The sequence below is a fragment of the Pseudorasbora parva genome, chromosome 13 (genome assembly GCF_024679245.1).
Source record: "Pseudorasbora parva isolate DD20220531a chromosome 13, ASM2467924v1, whole genome shotgun sequence".
In the NCBI taxonomy this organism is placed as follows: Eukaryota; Metazoa; Chordata; class Actinopteri; order Cypriniformes; family Gobionidae; genus Pseudorasbora; species Pseudorasbora parva.
This window is the reverse complement of record NC_090184.1, coordinates 28,983,204-28,989,203: the sequence shown is the minus strand read 5'-3', so window position 1 is coordinate 28,989,203 and position 6,000 is coordinate 28,983,204. Positions and strand designations below refer to the sequence as shown.

The following is a 6,000-nucleotide window of genomic DNA, read 5'->3' as shown; positions in this document are numbered from 1 at the left end:
TCAGCAGATGGTCCCTCAGCAAGACAACTAGCATTTGAATAAATGAGCAGCAGAATTTTTATTAAACTAAAACATTGGGGAAAAGAAAAGAGTTTTTACACATGCTTTTGTAGAGAACATTTTCTTGACTCCATTGTCAGAGTCAGCTTGAAATGGTCTTCACGTCTTTGTGATATTCTTTTTGAGAAAACCATTGCTCATTTTCTACCTTATCACTAGATGCTGAGCACGTCTTGAATTAGTGTGTAAACCTTACATTGAAAATGCAATTTATTTATTTAGTCATTTATTATTATTTTTAATTTAGTTTATTTGAATAGTTTTGTGTATTTTAATGTATATTTGATTTGATTTTCTCACCCAGTCAATTGAAATTTCAGTCAGGGCTCTGTTCTAAATGGCCAATTTTCCACTTCATTCTGTCCATAACAGGAAGCCGGATGACATGGTTTTTCGAGGCTATTACTGCACTTCATCTCTGAGATTCATAGAATTCGTGGTTGGGGGTCTATGAGTGGTTCGTATTTTTCTCAGTAGCACAAAGAGACAGCAGGATAGAAACTGAGCGATGCTGTAGGTCATCATGCAGAGCTTCGTTATCGTGTACCATTCACCAAGCAAGATTATTGCCTTAAGGTTTGTTTCTTTGATGTTGCCTCATCTACAATACTCCTTTCTTCTTGTTTTGCTCTCTTTCTCACTGACGCACATGGAGAGGCTCACGTAGTCTATTCATGAAAATCAAATATTTTATTTAGCTGCTGCAGAACAGAAATGGCATATTGTGTTTTCAAATGAATGTGTTTAAATGCATGATCTTTCACTGATTTGTATATGGTCATATAAACACATTAAAGTGGGGATGCTATTTAATGATTCATTTACACTGTTAAATTAGTTGGATTCTGAAGCGTAACATTGCCAAAATATAAATAATTGAGTTGGATGTATGACAGAGTATTTCTGTGCCAAATACATTTCTTCAGGATTCAAGCAAGTTTCTGAAAGTTTTTTCAGAGTATGGCGTCATACAGGGCGGAAGTGTGCACGCCCATCAGCGAGCTTCATTTGTGTTTTGGAAGCCGTCTGCAGTGCTGTCCTTTTGTTTTTAGACCACAAAATTAACAATGTCACTAAAGAAGGGAGTTTTTGGTTGTGGGGGAAAGATAACCTTGTTCAGCTTCTCAAATAACCCAGTGTTAAGGAAACAGTGGATGCAATTTGTTTTTCCCGGAGCAGCTACAGAGTTCTGCAAGTGTGTTTGTTTGTTCCCAGTCATAGTCTGCAGAGTCGAAACTGCAGACGGTGAGTGAAACTGCATCAAATGTCTGTGTTTTGTTGGCAATCGGCTTGGCAAAAGTTTGTAAGTGCTTATGTAAACAATACGAACGTATAGTGAATCAAAAGTTATGCGGGGATAATGCCATGATGTATTGTGTGTGTGATGTGTGTGTGTGCTCGTGACTCTTTAGCCCACTGAACGCCTCCACGAGTTTGGCTGTTTTTGTAAAGAATCAGTACAGTGTATCTGTCTTTTATTAATAAGATAAAACTAAAGACTCTTTGGAGATAAGGATGTACACTGTAAAAAATAATACCCTATATCTACTCAATAAAATTGTGGCAACAGATTACAAGCGATGTTATTAATTAAATTCAACAACACTTAAAAATTGAGTTAGAATTAATCAAATGAGCACATTAAAAATCAACCATTCAAAATGAGTAACTGCAAACATCACACAAAATAATTAAGTAAAATTTAAACAAAAATATTGGTTTCCTTGGACAAAAACCTGACTTTAATAATGGATACTACTTATTGGAATTATTTTGATTTAACACAAATTTAAATTGGTATTATTATTTTTAATGAGTGGATTAATTAAAATAATTTAATTAAATCTGATTGCAGGTATGAATAACAGACAGACATCAAAGATGAATTACAAACTCATTTTATTGCCAACAAGTCACAAATTTTGTATTCTCAGTGTGAACTTTACCATCAGAACTGCAACTTCAAGGCCTATGAGAACTTCCAAGCATTTGATAACAATTCCAGTGTCATTTGGACTGTCACTTTTAGCTCCTGTCCTGGTCACAATTACTGCCATCACAAGCTGTTCAATTCCTGACTGTTCTTCATTTTCCTGCAATCATAAACAGCAGTGAGACTCAAAACCTAAGAAATACTGATTAAAAAAGAAAATCTGGAAATCTATTTGTATCTTATAATACTGATCAAACAAGTTAAGTCCAGTCAACATTATTATGGTTAAGTAACCAACAATAATTTATTTTAATTCACACATTTGGTAATTTGAAATTAAGTTTGCATACGTTGAATTCTTTGATGAGATCTCCTGTACGTTCACCAAGGAATTCTGTCAGGCAGCGGATGACCACCTCTCGTCATATCAACAGGACAATGTTCATCCTAAAAGAAAGAAATTAATTAATGATATCTCCTCTAAGGGCCGTGACATTTACCAAACATGCTCTAAACAGTGCCAATAGCATAGCAACACCCTGGACAAGCAATCAAAATCAACAGCACATTTTAGATAAGTTAAATATGTGAAAAATAATGCTTTTTCCTTTAAAATTTACTGAAGAAACCCAGATTAAAGGGTTAGTTCACACAAAATAAAATTTCATGTACTCACCCGTCATCCCAGACCCATTTTTTGATTAAATCTGATCCACACATAGGCAGCAACGACATTGCACCTTTAAGGTCCTATAGGCCCTATATATTAAAAATGACATTCATATTACATCAAGTAGACAACTTGGACAATTTACAACAGCTTTTTCAAATATAAATTAAATAATAGTCCTTACCTTTGTCAGAAATTAGTCTGCATTGAGGAACTCCAGTGCATGTGTGACTCGTGCTGTGAGCTGCATTAAGCATGCGCTTTAACAGGAAATGCTTCTAAATTGAAAACAGCTCATTTGTATCATGTTGGATTAATTCAATATTCTCTCGAGTTTAAATTATTCAAAAATAATTGCTAAATCCTTAACAACCACATTTAGTAGATTTTATTCCAGTAATTTTTAAATAATTTCAATGCAAAAAACTGTCAAAAAAACAAGAAATTAATTTTGTTAAATAAAGTTTACATATGAAATTCAATGAAATCTACAAACCCACAGATTGACTTTTTACAGTGTAATACTACTCTATATAGCAATATACGATCTCATGGTCATGCTTATAAATAGTACGAGTTTGCAATCTCGTGGAATGTATACGCCAAAATGAGTTTTGGTGTGCGTATGGTACGCGGTTTTTCGCGTGCATATGATACGCACTTTATGGCGTGCATATGACACGCTCTTGGGTAGGTTTAGGGTGGTGGGGTGGGTGGTTCGTATGTATAATACGCCATAAAGTGCGTATCATATGCACGCGAAAAACCGCGTACCATACGCACGCCAAAACTCATTTTGGCATATACATTCCACGAGTAGGCTACCCTTTAAACTGCGCTTTCATCAGATAAAGATAAGCAATACCTGCCACATATGTTTTTCTCATTACCCAGATTTAACTTGGCATGATACACTGTATACCCAAGAAGGTCTATAATATCTGACAAAAGCTAGTATCCCCACATTTATTTCAATGAGGTTTGCTCATGATGTTTTAAAATCATGAATGATTTTTTTCGTAAAATCATCAATCATCAACAAACGTGATTACATCAGAATCTCACTGAGACAGACACTCTTTATATGAAGCACTTTTTGTTCAGAGGAATGATGTCGCACACTGCAAAAAGAGATTCATTAGTCATTATAAACCACAAAGGCCACCTCTTTGCTGTCATACCGTTCATTTTATTAGCAATAAAATCTGATCAGACGTAACAGAATGGGAGCGACCTAACAAATGTCTCCTGGCTGCTTAAGGAACTGGTTAGCAGAATAAGAATGGATGAGATGATGAACAATGCCAGGTGCAGGCCAGTGTACTTCTGCTTCAGTTCCTGGCTTCAAGCAGAGTCGTGTGCTGCCAAAAAAAGCTGCGCAGATGAGTAGTATTTCTGTGAGTGAAGTGGACACTGATCTGCAGGACATTCAAGCAGGGAAGAAGCTATTCTTAGAGAAAGACACAGAGAGATAGAGAGAGAGAATTGGTGGAAGATAGAAAGATAATGGATTTAGATAGCAGAGAGAGGGGTAGGAAGTTAGCTTAAAAACAGAGGAGGAAAGGGTAAAAATTGACGTGCAAAGGCTACAAGGTGTCTAAGAGATGATAAATAGATTTGCTGGATTTCCTGTTTCTTTTGAGTCAGTCAGGCAGCATATTAAGGAAGATTTATGTTAATGCTTCACACACACACACACACACACGCACACGCACACACACACACACACACACACACACACATGTTTGTTTTTGTGAATTGTGGGGACAATTAACACAATTAACACAAAAAAATTGTAATGGGTTTTATACTGTACAAACCGTATTGTCTATCCCCTTACACTGCCCCTGCCCCTAACCCTACCCATCACAGGAAACATTCTGCATTTTTACTTTTTCAAAAAAACTCCTCCTGTGTGATTTATAAGCATTTTGAAAAGTGGGGACATGGGGTAATGTCCTGATATGTCACCATTTTCTGTAATACCTGTGTCATACACATGTTATTATACACATTTTTGTCCTGATATGTCACAAAAACAAGCACACACACACACACACACACACACACACACACACACACACACACACACACACACACACACACACACACACACACACACACACACACACACACACACACACAGTATTCAAAATATTATATGCCAAACACATCTGTGTTGTTTAATATACTGAATATGTGTGTGCACACATTCATTATCAGTGAGGTCCAACATTGTATCACTATAGTGAAAATGCTTGTTTTGCAAATGTTTCTAAAAAGAAAAGTCTTATTTTATAATTATTTAATTGAATTTTACAGATGGTATTTAACAATATATATTTTTTAATTAAAACTTACAGAATTCAAAACAATAAAATATGCCTACACATTATATTTGTAGTAATTAATTTGGTTATATTCTGTAATTTTCCTTAAATTCATAAATCAAAATGATTTGGAGTATTTTTTGTGTGTGGATAACGGAGTAAAGGAAAGGTAGAAAAAACATGATTTTTGTAAAAGGGAGTTAATATGCTCAGAGTTTATCACAGAATCCTAAATATTTAATATTCAGTTGTGGTGATTTGTGTAATCAATTGATTTTTAAAATCTAAAAACATTTGATTATTTCCAGGTTTAAATTAGATTTTACGTTTTCAGACTTTATGACCCCAGAACCTAATGTATGAAGGAATTAGAAGACGGAGCATTTTATACCAGAGCATTTTCAAGCTCACGCTAAAGGAATCATTCTCTCTGCTTTTCGCATGCAGTAGCAAATATTCAAATTCCTTTTCTCCCCTTTTGAATAAATAAATAAATAAATAGGTCAGATGTATTTTGCTTTTTGAGTATTGTGTGGGGAATTACGTTGTGCTCTGAATGAGATGAACAAAGCGAAGAAGATTAAGAAAGGTAACACTTTACAATAAGGTTCAATACTAATAATGAACTGCACTTATAAAGCATTTATTTATCTTTGTTCATTTGAACATTTACTACATTTTTAACATCTTGTTAACATTAGTTAATTGTATTAGTTGTAATTAACTAATGTTAACAAAGATTAACAAATACAGTAACAAATGTACTGCGGTTAGTTTCGTGTTATAGTTAATACATTATGTTAACTAATGAGACTTTATTGTAAAGTGTTACCGAAAAGTTGATTGTGGTTTTCTGTTTAGACAAAAGTGGATTCATGTGATCAGAGGACCCTACAACTGAGAAGAGAAGATAAGAAGACTGAAAGAAGAAATGCATGTGGTGAGTGATACCAACAACATATATACACACGCTAACAACCCTCCTCCTTTGCACTATACACTGCTGA

The 6,000-nt window shown here is 34.8% G+C and overlaps 1 long non-coding RNA gene across 1 annotated transcript in view; it reads left to right on the top strand.

Moving 5' to 3' along the window:
- The first annotated feature begins 523 nt into the window (after positions 1–523).
- The window catches only part of LOC137038842 (uncharacterized), a 51,592-nt gene continuing 46,115 nt past the window's right edge, over positions 524–6,000 (top strand). The window contains exons 1-2 of the long non-coding RNA XR_010897564.1: positions 524–636; positions 5,855–5,933. This is a non-coding gene — a long non-coding RNA (uncharacterized lncRNA). The remainder of the gene's footprint in view (positions 637–5,854; positions 5,934–6,000) is intronic.